The following is a 23,286-nucleotide window of genomic DNA, read 5'->3' on the forward strand; positions in this document are numbered from 1 at the left end:
GTTTGGGATGATGTTTAAATAAATAAAGATAAATGCTTATGATAGACCCTTATGCAGATTTGAAAAATGCTTTCAAATTTAAAATAGTTAATATGCAGGGCAAACATTAACCAAAATAATAAGCATAAAAAGCAGAATATACAAGTACATCCAAAGGAGAAGCCAATCTTGTGACCATCTATGAAATAAATGAGAAATTAGGAAGAAAACAACCTCATCTGTGCCTTTCAGCTTTTCTTAGTCTAGAGAGAGAGAATAAGGGTTCCTTCCCTCCTGCCTTACATGAAGGGTTTTTTGGAATCGTTTCTTGTCCGTTACTGATGTGGGAGTTGGTGGAACAAAAGAAAACAATAAAAGGGTTAGTGAAAGAGGAAGAAACTTCAAGGACATGTGAGACAGTCCCTTGGCCCTCAGTGTACAACCCTAGAACTGGATGCTGTTGAGACAAGGGACTCTGTCCCTGGCAGTTATCAAGGAGGAAACTGACATGCCACCTTTCCTGGCTCATTTAGCCAGGCAGGAGCCTGGATTTCATAACCTCTGAGGAATCTGATCCGGATCTTGAAGGCTCAGCCATGATTATGAGGAAAGCAGTTTGCTTCCACACATCCTTCGCATCACCCCCTTTGCCATTCTGGTCTTCAGCCCCCTGTTTCTGTCCCAGATTATCTGGGAGCACGGTAACTTTATAAAATTTGCCAGCTTGCATTTTACAGAAACAATTTAAGGAAAACTGGACATTAGATTCAGGGTGAGCTGTTTAAATCTCTTACAACATGCAGTCTTACCCCTAGTGTATTTATAGAAACAGTGATAAAACTTGCTATTTTCTTTTCTCTAGATTAGTAAAAAACAGTTAAAAATAGAGACGTTAGTATTTTTTTCAGAAAGCAAATACACGTTTTTCTTTCAAGTAAGTTTTAAAGTTTGTAGCAGTGTAACTATTAGAAATGACAATTGGAGTATTAGTTATTCAAAGACCAAAAAGGATGGCATGTAAAACAAACTATGGCATTACACCAAGGAGTATCAAGATACGGAGAAATGTGTATGCTTTCAAAAATGGTATTGTAGTGAAATAGAGTCTAATTTAGCTTAATGTGCTGAGAAAATATTGTAAAATCCCTGAATGGTTTAGTTTGAAGAAAGCAAGCTGACAAGAACCTTTATTCAATGAATTCAAGCCATACACTGCATGAGTTAAAGATGTTTTTAAATTCAAGACATAGTCAGCTCCAGCCGACAGCAGAGAAAAGGAAAATACTGATCTTGCATAACAGAAAGTCAGGAGGTAAGAAAAGATTCAGCCATATCACAGAAGAGCCCCGGTTTTTTCATCCCTCTGAACTGCTGTCCACAGCATCAGCCATCCTAAGGCCAGCCCCTCTCCTGGCTCCATGACGCCTGCCAGCGGCTATTCCCGAAGAAGAGGGAACTCTGCCGTAACTGTGGATTGGAAGGCCTCCCCTTCCCTCGGCTGGACAGTCAACCCATGTGCCCCCTCCTGAACCTCCTGAGCCATAGCAATTGCCAAGGGCACGCCATGAACTTGGTTCTAATCAGTATCCACCCAGGGCTCCAAGATGGGGCCAGTTTTCCATGTGTCCTTGGGAGGAAAGGTGAGAAACTGAACAAATCGGGATTATGTCCGGAAGGAAAAGAAGGGAAGTGGCCGCTGAGTCAGCAAACAATGGTGTGTGTTCACCGCCATCATCTCTTGGTTCCCCAACATATATATATATATATATATATATATATATATATATATATATATATACACCGTCTTCCCATACACGTATTTCAACAGTCTGACACATGTGTGAAAAACTCACACTCCGGAGTCTTATCCAGCTGATGTGTGTCCAACCCAAGCTCCAAGATCCCTGGGTGCTGACAGTCCTTCCCTTCAGACCTGATGGTCTGGAGACGTAGGACCAGGCGGAGATTTGCACTTGGTGGGGCCTGAAGCTCACACAATTTGGAGGCCGTGTTAAAGAAAAATACTAAATTAAAGTACAGAATCAGGTACACAGAGGGAATCTTTGCTTAGAATGGGAAAGCACAAGAAATTACAGAATTTAAAAAGCTGACTTATAGCCCAAATATCAAAAAAAGGAAAGAATATGCTAGTTTAATGAACATGTTTATTCATTGCCTGACTCATCTCTTTCCCTATATTTTTTCCTGTATTTTTTTCATCACCTCTTCTTACGGCAATGATTTCCTAATTCCTATTTCTATAGAAAAATAGAAAGATAATGCAGCCTTTGTTTTTTATTACTGAAAGTTTAGAAAATTTCTTTCAATTTCACATGTCTTCTTATTTGTAATGCCACAGTTGTGACTCCCTCTGCATTTTCTTATTCAGGCCGTTCTTTCTGCTTGCAGGTGAACCCCAGACTGCCGGCCCTTTGCTCTCACATGACACAGGTGCAGACCACAGCTCCTGCAGCAGCCGGTTCAGCCCGGTCCTCAGTGCCTCCAGTTCCCAGGACCTGAGGTGAGGGGGCCGGCCAGGCAGGGAGGAGTCCTGGGCCTTCTTGACCTCCAAGCCAGGAGCAGAGCAACCTCTAGATCACATATTTCTCCTTTGGGTTAAAGATAGACACTTACTTTATCAGGGTTCTTCAGAGAACCAGAACAAATAGGAAGTGTATGTTGGGAGGGAGAGAGATTTATTTTAATGAGTTGTCACATAATCGTGGAGGGCCAGCAAATCCAAAATTTGCAGGGTAAGCCGGCAGGTTTGAGACCCAGAGAGGAGTTAATGTCAGAGCGTGGGCAGAAGTTCCTCCTCCTTGGGGGAACTGTCTTTTTTCTCAAGGCAGTCAACTAATTAGATCAGTTGTACCCACACTATGGAGGATAATATACCTTACTCAGAGTCTACTGATTATAATATTAATCTCATCTAAAAATACCTTTACAGCAACATTTATACTGATGTTTGAAAAATGAATGTCTGGGTATCATGGCCTTGCCAAGTTGACAGAAAATTAACCAGCACAGGGACAGATGCTGAAAAGTAGTCCAGCAAGATGGAGGTGTACCTGGGCCCCAGGCAGATAGAGGGGTGAGCTGATAGCCCACCGACGCTTCCTGAAGCATCAGCACCCCACCCTTGTGGGGGGTAAAACTCCAGGCTGGACAGCACTCTGTGCCTGCAGCTCTGTGTCCTGTCTCTCCTGTGACCCCAAGCATAACACACTGAATGTTAAGGAAGAGGCCAGAAGGGGAGGGCCCCTGACACAGAAACTTCATTAACTTCACAGAAAGTGTATCTCTGCCTATAGTTAAAAGACGATTATTTTTAAATTCCCAAGTTAACCATTCACTAGTGAAGAAGGATGGATTAATAATCATAACACTTTCCATTTGGAAAGGAGAGAAAAGAAACAACACACAGTGGTCACCAGTATACCCACTACTGGACAACACTTGGAAGAACCTTCCATCCAGGCAGTGGAACCATTGGCCACCAAGTTGGCCTGTCTTGGTTCCATCTCTGGGACAGTGCTGCGGTCTGGTTCCCTCCGTGGCCACCCCCGATGTGTACCGGGGATGGTACGTGCTCCTTTTGGGGAGGCACAGCTTTTGTGGGTCACTTCCTGATGTAACAGCTTCCAAGGCCAAGGGATTGCTTAGGATTTAGGCATGGAGGCTATTGTCAGCCAGCACAGGGCTTTCTTTGGCAACAGAGGTTTCTTGTAAACTTAGTCATCTCCAGTCTGTTCGCGTCTAGGAAATTCAGTGGGCTCTCAAAGTACCTCAAATTAGATATCGTCTCTGCCACTGTGCTGTGTTCATCCGCCAGCCTAAAGTTCAACTTCCTCACCTTGAATCAGTTCAAACCTATGTCGCCATTTGCAAAAGCAGCAACAGAAATGCTGTCCTTGACCCCAACATCATCGTGGATGCATCTTCCCAACATGTAGGCCCTTCTGTCAGCCAGGCAATACTTACAGAAAGGTGGTGGGAAGAGGCCTAGGGCAACAGGCTTATCTTTCCCCGGTATTCTCTCTCTCTCTCTAAATCTTCTGCCTTTTCTAGGTCTAACTTTAGCTTGGGGTATAGAATTCAGCCTTTCTGATCTTAGCATCTCCAAACTACTGGATTTGCATTCAACTTGGATTTTAGGACCTGAGCAAAAAGGGCCTCCTTTTAGTAAAGCTGCATTGTCTTCTCTCTCTGCTCTAAGGGTCTAGTAATGCCTGAACTTATCTGCTGTAAGATCTTGCTGAAGGCTGAAAGAAGTGGCTAAAAACTTACCAACAGCTTGCATCTTCCCACCAGTTTTCTTAATGAAACAGCCTATTTTGGCACATGTCTCTGTGCTAAGGTCCAACATGCAACATTTCAGCAGTTTCCCAGGTGCATCACCAGGGTAGCTAGTTTGCTAAATGGGAAGAAGTTTCTCTGAACTGATAGACAAAGAACTAGGCCACGGTAGGGGTGGCTTTGGTCTAAGACAAGAATCTGTGCCAGGTACTTTTATCTTTTAGGATGACTCTGGGCTACAAGTAACAACTACAAAAGCCAGAGTGAAAATGGTTTAAATCTGTCAGGATATGTATTGTTTACAACACAGACACGAAGTCTGGAAATGAGGACTCCAGGGCTGATTCTGAGGATGAGCAATGTCAGGCTCCGTGTCTGCCCTGCCGTGCTGTTGGCCTTTTACTGAGTGGCACGATGATCACTGACACTTTAAGCAATGTATTCTTATGTAACAGCATCCCAGGCAGGCAGTAAGGGCAAGGGTAGCAAAGGGGACCTTCCTCCTGCAAAATTCTTTTATTGTGGAAGGGAAGTCCCCAGCAGATGTCCCTTCATCTCACTGGCCAGACTGGGTCACACACCCACATCCAGCACAATCACCAGTTCTGATGACTGGGGTTAAATCACTCACCCCGGGGGGATGTGAAAATGCCAGTCTTCCCTGAGCCCACTGCTGCCCATCTGCTGCCTGCATAACTTGAGTCAGTTTGCAAGGTAGACTGAGAGGTGGCGGAGGGAAGGGCGCCCGCCACAGAGCTCTAGAAAGAGAAGTACCCGAAGAGTGGGAAGGTGGTGCCCAGCGAGCATCAGTGTTTGTGGGGTCCTCTTGGAGACGTGCCGAGTCAGGCTTTAGGGCCCACTGCAAGCTTCTGATCCACTGTTGAGCGACGTCAGTGTGAGACACAGACAGCCGAGAGGAAAAACACCCCTGCAGGAGGGGGAGAGGGTGGAGCAGAGGAATGGAGAATGAAGGAATGAAATGGGAAACGGAAAGAGGAAATTGGAGAGCATAGGAAGGCAGAAGCCAGACTTTTACATTTAATTTTATTTATTTTTTTAAAATTTCAAAGTGAACCGGTTATGAAGGTTCTCAGCAATATCTTCTGGAGAAGAGGGGGTGAGACGGGGGTAAACGGAACATACAGAAAGCTCAGTCCGTGGGTACCGGCCAACCCAGGTCTAAGGGGATTTGCTTTATAGAATTTGAAGGGACTTGTTTTAGAAAAAATTTATAAGCATAAAATTAGATATGAAAGTGAACATTTGTTTAGAATGAGGGAAAACATCCAAATAAATCACAAACTTAAAAAATATGACAATCTAGAAAAGTGATACTAGTTTTATTACCTGGCTGACATACCTCTTTAGCAATTATTTTTCAGTTTTTGTCTGTATACTCAATACGGCTTCATAATTTTTTATAGCAAGCACAGAAGGATAATTCAGTCTTCTAGCAGAGTTGGTTAAAAAAAGAGACCTTTATTATAGCAGGAATACATAAAACATGACTTCACACCCAGATATCCTCACAGCTTGTTGCACTGCGTCAGGCTAGTGCCCCGCAAACAGAGGCATGCAGTTAAATGCTTCCACACAATTCCGTTCAGAAAAGGAAGTCACGTATGGTGTAACTACAATTGCATTTTAGGAATACTCCTGGAAGGAGAGAACTTCCCTTCTGACTAGGTGTCAATGAAAACCAACTCTTCCGCTTAGAATTTGAGATGAAGTTGTCCCGGATTGCCTTCCGGCTCCCTATTTTAAACCTCATTTCTCCTCCACCCTTCATAAACTTCAGCACCAGAGCCCTGAGGCACGTGCTCTGCTGACGGCCGGCGTCTTTGCTGTCGGGCCAGGGGAGCGGAGGCCAGCCCGACACCAGGCGGCCAGCAGTGACTGTACACTGACGTGATGGCACGTCCCGTAAACACACCCACTGCACCCAAACAAAATGTGTGCAGAAGTCAACTTCTCTTTAGTCCGAGGCAAAATTCTCACAGTTACTCCTGCACCAACCAAAACAAGAGGAAAGTGAGCATGGGAACAGACAGCGAGCGGCCTCAACCAGCTGTGGTTCAAATATCTTCTCCTCTTCAGATTCACATAAACATACGAGACTGTGACACATTTCTAGGCCCCTCCAGGGCCTAAATTATAGGCTTCCTTTGCTTCAGTAGCCTTCCTGAGGGAGGGGACAAAGGCCATGGACAGGATGATGGGGATCGTTAATAAATAATTTCCTCTTCTTCATATTTATTCCATGGCCAGTCCTGCCAACAGCTTCCTAACTCAAGTGTCCTGTGACCAAGCAAGATACCGAGCTGTTGACCTTCGCTGTCACCTCAGCCTGAGATGTGTTTCTTCCTTACTCGTGTGAGCTCACTCTCCGCGGTTCTGCGTTTTCATCTTGTAAAGCGCTGTCTGATTTCCAGAGCAGGCTGACTTCCCTTCCCGCCCTTGGACTGTGCCCCTTCCAGTCCTCCTAAGGCACCTCAGGAGCCCAGCCACTTTCACAGGGAAGAAAACAGGGACGAAAACCTGTTTTTCTGGGTCCAGGACCCAGGTCTCCACTTTCCATCCAGTGAGATTTGATCCACACTGTGTGGCCGGGAGTCTCACTTCTGGTAGTCTTCTCTTTTTCTTGGGATGTAAGACTCATCTGAAGATATTGTCAGTGAGCTGCTGTGATTTAGACAAGCTCCCATCCATAGCTGATTGAGAAATGAAGTCTTTCTGTAAAGAGCTACACTCCACATTTCTCCCAATGATAATTTTTTATCCTACAATTGATCTAAATATTTTATACATATCCCTAGTAGATATGACTGTATAAACATACCAACTTAGTGATTTATAATTTGGTCCAGGTCTTCCTTCCTCTTTCAGAGAAAATAATCTATTCTATCAATTTTGTGGTGATTCATACTCAGCCATTCACATTAGGTCTGCTAGCGGCGGAAAAAAATACATTATGAGTGTTGAAAACTGAACTTGGAAGGCAGTTTGTTTCTTAAAAAAAAAGTGTCAGAAAATATAAAGTCAATTTGGGCCAGAAGGAATGAAAAACACCTAACCTGAGCTGGTGTGTAATAAATGTGTCCCTGAAGCCTCATGCTGTCTGTCACTAGCAGTGAGCAAGTGAACTGACCCAGCTGGGAACTCGCACCTGCGGCTGCCCCTAGGCCTTTCAGGCTGGCCTCCTGCCAGGCCCCCAAGTGATTCCCAGGACGCTCCTTAGGTTCGGTCCATGCCAGGGAGCCCCGCTCCCTCCCCGAAAGCTCCAGTCTTTCCTTTCTCAAAACCAAGCAAGCTCTTTCCTTCATCCTTCACAGTTCTCTGACTCTTCTTTTCAACCCAAGGCTTTTTCAATTCCGCCATCCGTTCATCCGTCACAACCTGAAAGAGCCCAACTGCGAGACTGCTTTCATGCCAGGAAGTGAGGTTAGCAGTCACAGAGCCTGCGTGGAAGACCCCTGGGTGGGAGCAGACACTTGGGTCGTTGACTCAGACCTACAATGGATTTCCTTGGTAACCCTGAGCAAGTCCCTTAAAATTATCAAGGTAAACATTCTTTCAGTCTCTAGAGCCCAAGTAACACATTAGCAAGGAGAAAGTTGGTCAGGTTTGTTTTCAGAAATTCACATTCTTTAGTTGAGGCCCACACATTGTCTCTTGATCCAAAGTGTCCTCCAGCCTTAACTTTATGCGTCCTACGTTTGAGTTCTAGACCTTTTCTACTGCCAAGTCCTAATACCTCCATCCCATCTGTTTTCTGGTTCCTGTCAGCAGATACTGATCTCTTATCTCTGCCTAATAATAAAGCTGAATCCAATCAGTGCAGACCATATTTGGGGTCCTTAAAATCCCAAGTGTGACTCTGGCCAGTGGGAGAGACAGGGACCCAGTGAGACTGAAACTGGTTTGGGTAACAGGTATTGACAAGTGTTGGGTGAGTTGAAACTGAACTGAGTGGTTGGCCTTATGGAATCTTCCAAGCCATTGGTTATTCCACCTTCCTGCTACAGATGGGAAGATAAGATATAGAACAAGAAGCAGATGAGGCCTGGACAGTACCTCAGGAAGGTAACAAGTCCCTTTCTCTGACTTTTGGAATATGTAGAAATAGAGAGTTTACCAGGTGCATTAAGCTGCTTTCCAGGCAGGACAGAGGGCTCTCCCCACGCAGGCTGACCGTGCTCAGCCCTCTGATAGGACCGACCATCCTTCAGGTTCCGGTGATGGCTGGCCTCAGGTGCTTAAGGTGTGCTTTCACCTTTCCTGTAGTAATGCATCTCTCACAAATTCGTCCTCCGTCCTGTGCTGCCTTAGTTTGGTCACCCATTCATCCACTGAAAGACAGCTTGATCGACTCTAGTTTTTGGTGATGATGAATAAAGCTTCCACAGACGTTCATGTGCAGGTTTTTCTATGGAACTAAGTTTTGAACTGAACTGGGTAGATACCCTGGAGCATGATTGATGGATCATATGTTTAGCTTCAGAAGGCGTTGCCAAACTATCCCCCAAAGTGTCTGTTGCATTTATATTCACACCAGCAACGAATGCATTCCTTCTGCTTCTGACTAGCATTTGGTGGTCTCAGGTTTTTGGAATTTAGCCATTCTAATAGGGGTGTAGTTGTTCCTCATTATTTTTTTCATTTTCACTTCGATTTCAACATACAATATTGAGCATCTTTTATATGCATATTTGCATCTTCTTTGGGAAGGTGTCTGTTCATATAGTTTGTCCATTTTTTACTTGGGTTTTGTTCTTACTATTGAGTTTTAAGAGTTCTTTTAATATTTTGGATAAATCCTTTATTGTGTGTGTTGTGAAAATATTTTCTCCCAGTTCTTGGTTCCTCTGTAGGATAATTGTGTGATTTTAATTAAATGACATCTGAAAAAGTCAAAACTACAGAGATTGTAAATCCAGATCAGTGGTTAACAGAAGTTGGGGGAGGAAAGGATTAATAGTTAACATACAGAAGATTTTTAGAGTGGTGAAACTTTATGATACTTGTGATGATTAATTTTATGTATCAATTTTAGTAGGCTGTGGGGTGCCCAGATATTTGGTCGGACATTTTCTGAGTGTGTCTGTGAGGCTGTTTTGGATGGGATGTGTGAATCAGGTAGACTGAGTAAAGCAGATAGTCCTCCCTGATGTGGGTGGGCCTCATCCAATCAGGTGAAGGCCTGGATAGACCAAAAAGGCCAATCCTCCCATGAGTAAGAGGAAATTTCCTCCTGCCTCATTTCCTTGAGCTGCAACATTAGTTTTTTGCTGCTTTCAAATTCAAACAGAAACATCAGCTCTTTCTGGGTCTCCTGCAGGAGGCTCAGAATGAAACTACACCATCAGCTCTCCCTGAGCTTGCTGACTGAGGATCTTGGGACTTGTTAGCCTCTATGATTGTGTGAGTCAATTCCTTGTTATATATATATTTAATATTAATATAAGTAAATAGTATTTGTATATATATCCTCTTCATTCTATTGTGCATATATACGTATCTCCTATTTGTCCTAATAAATTACTGTAATGGTAGATACATGACATTGTGCATATGTCAAAACCCACAGAACTGTATAATACAAAGAGTGGATCATGTCATTAGTCATTAACTAGTTCATGGTATAACTGTATATTGGTTCATAATAATGTTCTAGTATTTGTTTTAGTAATGTAACAAACTAATCCAAGATGTTACTAGGGGAAAGTGTGTGTGGAGTGAGAAGGGATATAGGAAATCTCTACACTACCTACTCAATTTTTCTGTGAATCTGAAACTGTTTTAGAAAGGAAAGTCCATTAATTTGAAAATAGAGTATGCAGTTCTTGGTGTGTTGATGGTGTTTAAGGGAAACAAGGCCACTGTGCCGTGGACTAATGGTCGCTGCTGTGAGATGCCAACAGTAAAGTGACAGTTCATTGAAAGGAGGCAGGAGAGTTTCAGGTGCAGTGCCGTGCTCCCCAGCAATGTCCAGCTGACTTGGTGGTGATGGTGCAGGTGCTAATACAAGTTTTGATTTTCCTATGTCACTTGGGTTTGGAATATGAACCAATTTTAAGTAAATATTAAAGGACTAGGTGACTCACATGGTATTGTGTTTTGTCTGCAGGGTCTGAAATGGCAGGCGGATGCCCATCACCAAAAAGAAAAGTAGATTAAACACACTGAATGCAAGTGGTGGTGCAAAATGTTTCTTAACTGTTCCCCTGATAAAGTGTGCCCTTGAGGGCTGTGCAGGACACCTTCCAGCCTGTTCCCCGCTTCCCCTGCCCTTAAGTCTTGTCTGTCTTTTTATCCTGCTGATCCAAGTCTCAGTCCTCTCCTCGGGATTCTCTCTCCATCCAAGAGGCGCCACAAATGCTCTGGGTCACTTCGAGCCTCCTCCTGGCTGTCTACAGTGGGTCTTTAAAGCCCGCAGTGTGGACGCCCCTCAGAGCCCTGTGGTCCTTTCAGCGAAGCCTCTTACCTTTACAGTGTACTTTCTCGCAGACACCCTCTTCCCCAAGGAGGAGGAGGAAGAAGGAAGACCTGAGGATGAAAGGGAACCCTGTGTTGCCACACTAGCTATTATTATTGTTATCAGGGTCATTGTTATTGTTGGGATCTAGAACTGCCTGCTTCCTGTCGGCTTTTCTTCCCCTACTCCAGACCTTAAGCCCATTTTTCCTTTGAAGTAACTTGAGTTAACCTTTGGTCAGGACACCAGCTGATCTCTAGACCCTGGATAGTCTGTACACAGTGGGGCCGGGGCTGCTTATGCTGCAGGAGAGGGGAAGGGAGCACCAGCCAGGTGCAGCTGTTTGCACAGGAGGCAGAAAAACACAGTTTGACACCCATCACCTCCAGTGACTTGTCTTTCAATGAGAAATGCATGAGGAAGAAGGCAGCTTTGTTCTCCGCTGGGGAGGGCCCTCCAGAAGGGCATGCCGGGTAGGGTGTAGTGGTTAGTGTGTGGCTCTGACTCCTGCTGCGCCCCCAAGGCCCGTCCCCCTCTCCCCAACCACTCCCCCACCCTGCTGCTCCTGCCCTTTCTGCTCCATTCCTAGGCTAAAGGTTAGCCCCCCTGACTGAGGGGAGGTCTGGCCAGAAGCATCCCATTTAGACTCCCCAACGTTGCTGTCAAAAGAAGATGAACAATTTCACTTCCCCTCAACAAGGCCAAAATAAACAGATATCCTAATGCCAGCCCTGAGGGAAGAGGGGCAGAGTCAGAGCCCTTTTATCCATGTCCTCCATATTAACATTTCAATTCCAAAAGGCAGGATGCCTTTGCTCATGAAAGGTCACAAGAAGGCCACTTTGACTCCAGTGAGCATTGTTAGGCAGTCTACTGGGTCAGGCCCTTCCAGAAGGGCTGGCCTTTGGAAAGCCACACCAAACAATAACAAGAAACACAGACGGTGCAGAGTTCTCAAGGCTCAAAATTCTTTGTCAAACTACCCAAAGTCTACTGTGCTCCACCAGAATGGGTGCTGAATTCTAGCCTTGTTTCTATTATATACCTGGCAGGTGACACCTCCATCTCTGGGGCCTTGGTTTCCTCACTCTGCGAAGTGAGAGGATAGACTGCACTAGAAAAGTAATCTCTGGCTCCGGCTCCACTTTAGAATTAGTTGGCAAGCTTTTTTATTTTTAACTTAATGTATGCAGATTCCTGGGCCCAGGGCCAGGCTTGTGAAGTCAGGATCTCTCAAGCTGTGGCCTGAACCCTTGCATACTTAATGAGCTTCCTTGGGGATGCTGAGGCAGACAGCTGGGTAATCAGCAAAACCACGTTTGGGAACTACTGAACTAAATGACCTTTAAGGGTCATTTCTCTTACTAAAATATAAGTATTTTGTTATAAAAAAGTACTTAGTTATATTTTAACAACATGAGACATAGACATTTTTCAGAAAAATCAGGAAAGTAGAGAAAACAGACTTTTCCAGTGATGATGATTCTACCAACCAGAGATCTCTATGATATCATTTGTCCTTATACATAATGTTTCTGGGATTTTAGCTTTAGTTTGCATGCTTTTAACCATATTACACATACAGATCTGCATCTTACTCTTTCACTTAATATTATCTCACAAGCATTTCCCCTTTCCTTATTCTTACATTTTCAAGAGTAAATAACATAATCTGAGAGCATGGGCCTTAGTTTAGTTTCATTCTCTTTTATTGCGCTTTTCAGCTAAATACAATGAGCCACTTGCTTCGTTGCAGAGCCCCTCCTCTGAGCAAAGGGTGGGCCATCTACCCTCCACCCTGGCTTACATGGAACCCTGACAACCCACACTCTGCCCATAAACTCCCTACTTTGGCACTTGTGTTAGATGAGGACCAGTTCTCTGTGTCAGATGCTGCCGGGTGAAGCCAGAGTGGACTCCTGTCCATTACTCCTGGGCTCCTGAAAACCTTGTATCCTGGCTGCTGATGGAACAGATTAATGGATAAACTGATGAATCTGACCTAGAAAACATCACCTGATCATTCCCAGTCAGTTTTCATTTGCTATGGCTCGTTTGGCCATTTTAAGGGCTGCAGTGAGCTTCAGTCTTAATTGATGAAATCTCAGATCTGGGAAGCTTATTCATCTCCCCAATCACGAGCCCCTCAGACTAAGAAATGAGCAGAAAACTCAAGGCGAGGCTTTGGGCAGGGAGGATGCTTGCAGTCAGGTGGATAGGACATCACTGCTCTCACTAAACTCGTGGCTGATGGAGGAAGCCAGAGCATGCATAACCCATGTGTTTTACAAGGATGAGGATGAGGCTTTTCCTGGGGGAGAGGACTTGCCCACGATCTCACAGTGAGCATGTGGCAGAGCTTCCTGTCCAGGACCGGCTGCCCGTCCTGAGGCTGAAGTGCTGACATGGAGCCTCTGTGGCTGCTGTCAACTCAGAACGCTCCATGAGCTCAGTCTGTCCGTGTCACTCCTCCATGTTCCCCAACCAGCTGCTTTGCCTCAAAGCTCACATCAGTCGAATGTCCTTACGGTCGTCTTCCTTTCCTTTCTCATTTCTCCCTCCCTTCCTTCCTCCCCCAACCCAGGTGTTCTGCATGTTAAGCAAATGTCAGAGACTCTGCTAGAGAACCAAAGGGCTCACCAGCTAGTGGGAGTGACAGGCCAGCCCAGGGCAGTAAACACTGTGCTGGGCTGAAGGCTCACAGGGAAGGGCACTGCTCCCAGCCTCACAAAGGGGAGGGCTTCCTGGAGCAGTGACCTCCACATCAAATCCTGAGGACTGAGCCGGAATGGGCCTGGTGAAGAGTGAACAGTAGGACATATGCCCTCTTGGCAGAGAGAACAGCCTGTGCTGAGGGCTGTGGCTAAGGAAGCCCATGACTACAAGTTTTTCTGTATTTAGCTCTCAGGGAGGACACAGGGAAGTGTGTTTGAGGGTAGGGGTAAGGATCACAGCAAGACAAGAAATAAACAAAATGGAAAGCCTAGAGGTCCTAAATGGCCTTAACCATACCTATAAACTAAAACTTCATCCTGAGGGGGTGGGGAGGGGCACAGTCAGGGCACCAGGGATGTGCTTCTGGCCACAGAGTAAAGGATGGAATGAGAGACAGAAATCCAAGTGAGGAATGGCGGTAGCCCAAGGCTGGCCTGTGGGGAGGGTGAGAAGTGAGGGAAGATATCTGAAGGAGCACTTCCTGCCACAGGGCTGTGTAGAGCTCTACGGGGTGCCATTTACTGCTCCTAGACTGCACCCAGAATCCCTAAAGCAGACAATGAAGCTACACAGCTCATATTGCCAGGCCTCAGCCTTCTCCAGCTATGCACTCAGGCCCACTGATTCCTTGGGACAACTAAGCTGGTTTCAATGACACAGACATCTCACTGTTTTTACTGGCCAGAGCCTGCTGCTTATCAGCTCAGCCTTAGAGGGCACAGCTCCCTGACCACAGCTAGAAGGAAACATGTACACCTTCAACGAGGGTTTCTTGAATTTTTGGTTCTTTAATTTCATTATTAAAGGCCTAAAAAAGAGGGACTCTGGTGTTTTATTTTTCCTTGTTATCTAAATAAAACATATTTGTAAAATACAGTCTTTAGAAAATATGGCCAACTTAAGAGATGGGAATAAGATGGTGGCATGAGAAGTGAGGCAGAAACCTCCGCCCAAAACCACATATAACATGAAAATACAGCAAATACAACTAATCCTGACAGAGAGACCCAAAGACTGCAGAACAGACTGCTTACATCTGGGGAAAGGAGAAGACCTGACAGAAAAGGGTCAAACGTAGCAAAGCTGCAATCCAGCAGGACACAGGCCATCCCTCCACCCAGCTCACAAGCAGGAGGAAGAGACACAGAGTGGGGTGGGAGTAGAAGCCCAGGCCTGCTAAACATCCAGGCCTGCAGATCTGCTCTGGGAGCACAAACGCACATTACATGGTGCTCTGGAGATTAGCGGGGTTGGAAAGCAAAGACAGGCAGAATAGTTGGAGAGACTGAGATTCCCAACATTTGTGGAGAACAGGTACCCACAAACAGCCCCTCTGGGACACAATAAAGGTGGGTACTTTGAAAGACTTCCCAACAGTGAGAGGGCAGCTAAAAGGGCAAAAATTACACAGAGTTCACTGCTCAGGAGAAAGGGCAGGTGAACAAAATCATCCCAGCACACTCAGCCCAGCAGGTTGGGAACTCTAGGAACTTCAGACGTTCCATCCCCCTGGCTGGCAATGCAGCCCTGAGGCACCCCCACTGTGGAAAGCAGCAAGAACCGGTCCTGCACACCTGCTGCCTCAGCCATCATGACAGGTTAGCCAGAGGGTGACCCTGCCAGTGGCAGCTACGGTGACTTAATGCAAAGGTTCCTCCCAGTGCATTTGGCACACTGGACCTGGCAGTGGAGGCAGGAACTACAGCCCGGAAGCAGGAAAGGCTGCTTTCTTCCTGGCAGGCACTGGTTCCACGCACCTGCGACACCCACCATAACTACAGGTGATGCAGCAGCTCCAGAGAGTAGAGTTCTGGGCACTAGAGGGCGCCACCTACACAAAGTTGTTATTCCATAGGAATCAATAGGAAAATGAAATGGCAAAAAGAAATTTGTAAAAACAAAAAAATACAGCAGAAGATGCTAGAAAGAGGGCTAAGTAAAACTGAAATCACCAATCTTCTTGATAAAGATTTCAAGATAAAAATCATAAACATGCTCATGGAGCAACAGATAAATATTCAAGATCTCAGGGAAGACTGTAAGAAAGAGATATAAAAATCTCTATATTAAAAAATATAAGAAATGAAAAATACAATGGAGAGATTTAAAAGTAGATTAGATCAGGTAGAGGAGAGAGTAAAATAAATAGAAATTAGAGAACAGGAAAACAAAGAAGTTGATACACAGAGAAAGAAAAGGATCTCTAGGAATGAAAGAATAATAAGAGAACTGTGCGACTAATCCAAATAGATCAATATTCACATTATAAGGGTACCAAAGAAGAGAGAAAAAGGGATAGGAAATCTCTTTGAGGAAATAATTGCTAAAAACTTCCCTAATCTGGGAAAGGAAATAGTCTCTCAGGTCATGAAAGAACAGAGATCTCCCAACACAAGGGACCCTAGGAAGACAACACCAAGACATATAATAATTAAAATGGCAAAGACCAAGGACAAGGACAAAGTATAAAAGCAGCCAGAGAGAGAAAAAAGATCATGTACAAAGAAAAACCCATCAGGATATCATCAAACTTCTCAGCAGAAACCTTAGAGGCCAGAAGGGAGTGGCATGATATATTTAATGCAATGAAACAGAAGGGCCTCGAACCAAGAATACTCTACCTGGCAAGATTATCATTTAAATTTGAAGCAGAGATTAAACAATTTCCAGATAAGCAAAAGTTGAGGGAATTTACCTCCCTTATCTCTACAGTGTATTTTAAAGGGACTGCTCTAGATGGAAGCGCTCCAAAGACTAAATAGCTGTCACAGAGAAAATAAAACCACAGTAAAAGAAGTAGACCAATTAATTACTAAGCAAATGAAAAATTAAATCAACTACCCCCAAAGTCAATCAAGGGATACACAAAGAGAACAGAATATGACACCTAATATATAAAGGGTAGAGGAGGAAGAAGAAGGAGGAAGGAAAAAAGAACCTTTACATTGTATTTGAAGTAGAGTAATAAGTGAGTTAAGTTAGATGGTTAGATAATAAGGAAGCTGCCCCTGAACGTTTGTAATCACAAATCTAAAGCCTGCAATTGCAGTAAGTACATATCTATTGATAATCACCCTAAATGTAAATGGACTGAATGCACCAATCAAAAGACACAGAATTACAGAATGGATAAAAAAGCAAGACCCATCTATATGCTGCCTACAAGAGACTCATTTCAAACCCAAAGACATATGCAGACTAAAAGTGAAGGGATGGACGAATGTATTTCATGTAAATAATAGGGAGATAAAAGTGGGAGTAGCAGTACTTAGAGAAAATAGATATCAAAAAAAAAGAAAGTAACAAGAGACAAAGAAGGGCATTACATAATCATAAAGGGGTCAGTCCAGCAAGAGGATATAACCATTATAATGATTTATGCACCCAACATAGCACCTACATATGTGAAACAAATACTGTCTGAAATAAAAAGGGGAAATAGAATGCAATGTATTCATTTTAGGAGACTTCAACACACCACTCACTCCAAAAGACAGATCAACCAGACAGAAAATAAGAAGACAGAGGCACTGAGCAACGCATTAGAACAGATGGACCCAACAGACATTTACAGAACACACCACCCAAAACCAGAAGGATGCACATTCTTCTCAAGTGTACATGGAATGTTTTTCAGAATAGATCATATACTAAACTAAAAAAAGAGCCTCAGTAAATTCAAAAGATTGAAATTGTGCTAACCAGCTTCTCAGACCACAAAGGTATGAAACTAGAAATAAATTATGCAAAGAAAAAAAAGCCCACAAACACACAGAGGCTTAACAACATGTTCCTAAATAATCATGGATCAATCACCAATAAAAACAGGTCAAGCAATAATGGAGACAAAAGAAAACAATAACTCAAAACCCTAAAACTTGTGGGATGCCACAAAAGCAGTTCTAAGAGTAAAGTATATTGCACTACAGGCTTACCTCAAGAAAGAAAAACAATCACAAATGAACATTCTAAACTCAAAATTAGTGAAACTAGAAAAAGAACAAAGGAGGCCCCAAGTCAGTAGAAGGCGGGACATAATAAAGATCAAAGCAGAAATAAATAAAATCAAGAAGAATAAAACAATAGAAAGAATCAATGAAACCAGGAGCTGGTTCTTCAAGAAAATGAACAAAATAGATAAATGCCTAGCCAGACTTATCAAGAAAAAAAGGGAGTGTACTCACATAAACAGAAATAGAAATGAGAAATGAGAAAAAGTGCTACAGAAACCAAAGAAATACAAAGAATTATTAGAGAATAGTATGAAAAATTATATGCTAACAAACTGGATAACCTAGAAGAAATGGACAAATTTCTAGAAAAATACAACATTCCAAGACTGACCCAGGAAGAAACACAAAATCTGAACAGATCAATTACCAGCAAAGAAATTGAATTGATAATCAAAAACCCACCTAAGAAGAAAACTCCTGGACCAGATGGCTTCACTGCTGAATTATATCAAACATTTAGAGAAGACCCATCCTCCTTAAAGTTTTCTAAAATGTAGAAAAGGAGAGAATACTTCCAAACTCATTCCATGAGGCCAGCATCACTCTAAATCCAAAACCAGACAAAGATACCACAAAAAAAGAAAATTACAGACAAATATCCCTGATGAACATAGATGCAAAAATACTCAACAAAATATTAGCAAACCAAATTCAAAAATACATCAAAAAGATCATCCATCATGACTAAGTGGGATTTATTCCAGGGATCCAAGGATGGTACAACATTCGAAAATCCATCAACATCATACACCACATCAACAAAAAGTAGGACAAAAATCACATGATCATCTCAATAGACACTGAAAAAGCACTTGACAAAATTTAACATCCACTCATGATAAAAATTCTCAACAAAATGGGTATAGAGGGTAAGTACCTCAACATAAAGGCCGTATATGACAAACCCACAGCAACTTCACACTTAACAGCAAAAGTATGAAAGCTTTTCATCTCATATTGGAAAGAAGATAAGGATGCCTACTCTCACCACTTTTATTCAACGTAGTACCTGAGGTCCTAGCCACAGAAATCAGACAAGACAAAGCAATAAAAGGCATCCAGATTAGTAAGGAAGAAGTTAAACTGTCACTGTTTACAGATGACATGATATTGTACATAAAAAACCCTAAGTAATCACCAAAAATCTACTAGAACTAATAACTTAATGCAGCAAAGTGGCAGGATACAAAATTAATACACAGAAATTGGTTGCATTCCTATATACTAATGATGAACTAGCAGAAAGAGAAATCAGGAAAACAATTCCATTTATAATTGCAGCAAAAAGAACAAAATACCTAGGAATAAACCTAACCAAGGAGATGAAAGACCTATACCCTGAGAACTACAAGACACTCACCAGAGAAATTGAAGAAGACACCAATAAATGGAAATACATGCAATGCTCATGGATAGGAAGAATTAATATTGTCAAAATTGCCATCCTGCCTAAAGCAGTCCACAAATTCAATGCAATCCCTATCAAAATTCCAATAGCACTCTTTCACAAACTAGAACAAATAGTTCTAAAATTCATATGGAACTGTAAAAGACCCTGAATAGCCAAAGCAATCAGGAGAAAGAAGAATAAACCTTGACTTCAAGCTCTATTGTCAAGCCACAGTAATCAAAACAATTTGACACAAGAACAGGCTCATAGATCACTGGAACAGAATAGAGAGCCCAGATGTAAACCCACACATATATGGCCGATTAATATACAATAAAGGAGCCATGGATATACAATGGGGAAATGACAGCCTCTTCAACAACTGGTGTTGGCAAAACTGGACAGCTACATGTAATAAAATTAAACTGGATTATTGTCTAACTCCATGCACAAAAGTAAACTCAAAATGGATAAAAGACCTGAGTGTAAGTCATGAAACCATAAAACTCTTAGAAGAAAACATAGGCAAAAAGCTCTTGAATATAAACATGAGCAACTTTTTCCTGAACACACCTCCTTGGGCAAGGGAAACAAAAACAAAAATGAACAAATGGGACTACATCAAACTAAATAGCTTCTGTACAGCAAAGGACACCATCAGTAGAACAAAAAGGCGTCCTACACTATGGGAGAATATATTCATAAATGACTTATCTGATAAAGGGTTAACATCCAAAATATATAAAGAGCTCACATGCCTCAGCACCCAAAATGCAAATAAACCAATTAATAAATGGACAGAGGATCTGAATACACACTTCTCCAAAGAAGAAATTCAGATGGCCAACAGGCACATGAAAAGATGCTCCACATCGCTAATTATCAAGGAAATGCAAATTAAAACCACAATGATATATTACCTCACACCAGTTAGGATGGCCAACATTCAAAAGATAAGAAACAACAAATGCTGGTGAGGATGTGGAGAAAGGGGAACACTTCTACACTGTTGGTGGGAATGTAAATTAGTTCAACCATTGTGGAAAGCAATATGAAGTTTCTTCAAAAAAGTAAAAATAGAAATACCATTTGACCCAGTAATTCCACTCCTAGGAATTTACCCAAAGAAAACAAGATTCCCAATTCAAAAAGACATATGCACTCCTATGTTTATCACAGCACTATTTACAAATAACCAAGAAATGGAAGCAACCTAAGTGTCCATCAGTAGATGAATGGATAAAGAAGAGGTGGTACATATACACAATGGAATATTATTCAGCCATGAGAAGAAAACAAATCCTACCATTTGTGCCAACATGGATGGAGCTAGAGGGTGTTATGCTCAGTGAAATGAGCCAGATGGAGAAAGACAAGTACCAGATGATTTCCTTCATTTGTGGAGTATAACAAAGCAAAACTGAAGGAACAAAATAGCAGCAGATTCACAGACTCCAAGAAGGGACTAGCGGTTGTCAAAGGGAAGGGGCTGGGGAGGGTGGGTGGGGAGAGAGGGAGAAGGGGATTAAGGGGCATTGTAATTAGCACTCACAATATAGGTATGTCAGGGGGAAGGCAGTGTAGCACAGATAAGACAAGTAATGACTCAATACCATCTTACTGTGCTGAGGGACAATGACTGCAGTTGGGGAGAGGGACTTGATAATATGGGTGAATGTTGAAACCACAACATTGCTCATGTGAAACTGTTATAAGATTGTGTATCAATGACAACTTAATTTAAAAAAAGAAAATATAGCCAATTTTTCTTTCACCTTAAATTCTACTGGTACAGAATGGCTTTGGTACCAATTCATACTTAAATGTTGCATTTTACTGTTAGTTATGTGTATTTCTCAGACATGCCACTTTGTCTCATAGGCGTGAGACGAAAGACAAGGGCCCTTTGGAAAATGAAGATGGTAAGTTCACATCTAGGGTGAGGGGAGCGGAGTGCCGGAACTTGGCCCTCTGTAGCAGCGGTGTCTCCCTGACCACTGATGGACTCTGCAAGCAGTCGGTTCCACTCCAACAGGGGAGAACTGAGGCTCTGTGCGTTTGGGTAAGCTGAACCCTGACAAGGAAGGAGGTCTACTGTGGCTGAGGAACAGTGAGGGCAGCTATCAGGTGCAGATGTAATCGGAAGAGGCTGTCATGTTGAGCTATTCTCAATGGCTGGCATCTCCACTCGCCCTGCGCCTCATTAGGCAGGCACCCAGCTGGGTGTGGAAGGGATAGAACACAGGCAGGAGTAGAACGTTCTATGGGGAAGAATCGGATGATGCCTGGAGGAGGACTTGCCTGGGTGGGACATCACTTTAACAGTCCCCGGGCAGCTGGGCAGGGAGTCAGCACAAGCAGAAGACACCTGCAGCGGGGACTGGCATGAGAGCGCAGAGGACCAGCCCCGCATCGTCCTCTACCAGCTGTATCCTAGAAGCCAACAGTATTCTCTCTGGGCTCACGGCATCTGGTTTACATAAGCCCAATGCCATGGGTTTTCTTCCTTACAGCATCTAATTTATTACAACTCACGTAAGTGCCATGGACAAGGGTTTTTATCTTAAGACAAATAATGGGCTAAGCCTTTTATAGGAGTAATCTTCTACTTGAGGAGCTTGAATTTAAATCCTTATTAAATCACTTGGGGTCATAGGGTAATTCTGGGTGATCTTAGCTCTTACCAGCCTCCAAAAATCATATCACTGTGCATTATCAATTAGTCTTTTTTAAGTATCTGCATTTGTTATCAAGTGGCTTGCCAATGGGTTTCAGCCCCAGACAAGTTCACTATGGATTCAATGAGATGAAAGAAATGACAATGGAATGTTCTTGGGGTAAAAGGGTTTATACCCAATTTTATTCCCATGGTGGCAGGTCAATCACTAGAATCCCATCCGCTCAGAGCGAGTCTGCAGGCAGCAAGCTGGTCTCTGCCTCTGGGCCTCTCTACCCACGCAGCCGTCTCAGTCTCTGTCCTCGGTGCTGCCACCACTCCAGCCTCTGCTCTGCTCTCCTGCACCATGCAATGGTGCCACCAAGTTGCCCAAGGCACTGGGTAGAGCTCTTTATATAGAGTCAATAACAACGTATTGCCCACCCATGTAATGAGCTAGCCAGCCAGGGCCAGGTGAGAATCCTGTCCACAGGAACCTTCACTTTATCCACACCAAGCATTTTGTAGAGTCATTTCATCGACATGCAGTTCAGCTGTTTTCTGGAAAACCTGGTGTGGATAAAATGAGAGTTCCTGTGGCCAGGATTCTCACGTGGCCCTGGCTGGCTAGCTTACTGCACACGTGTGGGCAATACATTGCTATTGACTTTATATAAAGAGCTCCGCCCGGTGCTCTGGGTGAGCCGGCGGCACAGCTGCAAGGCTGCAGGAGAGCAGAGCAGAGGCTGGAGTGGTGGCAGCACCGAGGACAGAGGCCCAGAGGCAGAGACCGGCTTGCTGCATGCAGACTCGCTCTGAGTGAACGGGCTTTTAATAATTGACCTGCCACCGTGGAAATAAAGTTGGGTGTAACCCTTTCACCCCAAGATCGTTCTACTGTCATTTCTCTGGTCACACCGAATCCATAGCAAACTTGCCTGTAGCTGAAATGCGTTGGTCAGACAGCTGGGAACGGCTATGAGGCGGCAGCCCAGAAATGGCAGGAGCAGAAGAGACCTGCAGGACTGGGTGGCTCGTTCACATTTTTATTTAATTTAATCTTCACCGCATCTCTTGGAGGTAAGTTTATTTATGACCCTTTTCCAGTGGAGGAAACTGATGTTCAAAAGGAAATAATGTAGCCTGAGGAGGTGGGGTGGGCAGAGTTCTAGGATGACGTTGGTGACCCTCACCCCTGTGTCATTCCTCCCCCTTGGGTGTGGGCAGAACCTGTGAATATGATGGTACAGAACTTCGTAATTAGGTCGTGTTACATAACAAAGGATTGTGCAGATGTAATTAAGGTTACTGATCATTTGACTTTGAGTTAATCAAAAGGGAAACTGTAGGGTTATCTGGCCAATCATGTGACTCTCTAAATCGGCACGGAGAAGTCAGGGATTTGGAGAATGAGAGAGATCAGGCATGGGGCAACTGCTTCTTGCTGGCTTTGCACTTGGAGGAGGCATTGGGAGAAGGGATGCAGGTTGAAGCATTGCCAACTGACAGCCAGCAAGAGAATGGGGCTCTGTCCTACCACCTCAAGGCACTGAATCGGCCAGTGTCGCATGTGCTCGAGGACTGAGCCCCAGAAAGGAATTCAACCCAGCTGGGGCCCTGATTGCAACTTTGTGAAACTGAACAGAGAACCCAGCTCAGCTGTGCCTGCGCTTCTAGCTTGCAGAAACCAGGAGCTAATCAAACAAGTGTTATTTTAAAGAGCTTAATTTGTGTGAATTGGTTGCACAGAAATAGAGAA

This window comes from Manis pentadactyla, chromosome 13, assembly GCF_030020395.1.
Source record: "Manis pentadactyla isolate mManPen7 chromosome 13, mManPen7.hap1, whole genome shotgun sequence".
In the NCBI taxonomy this organism is placed as follows: domain Eukaryota; kingdom Metazoa; phylum Chordata; class Mammalia; order Pholidota; family Manidae; genus Manis; species Manis pentadactyla.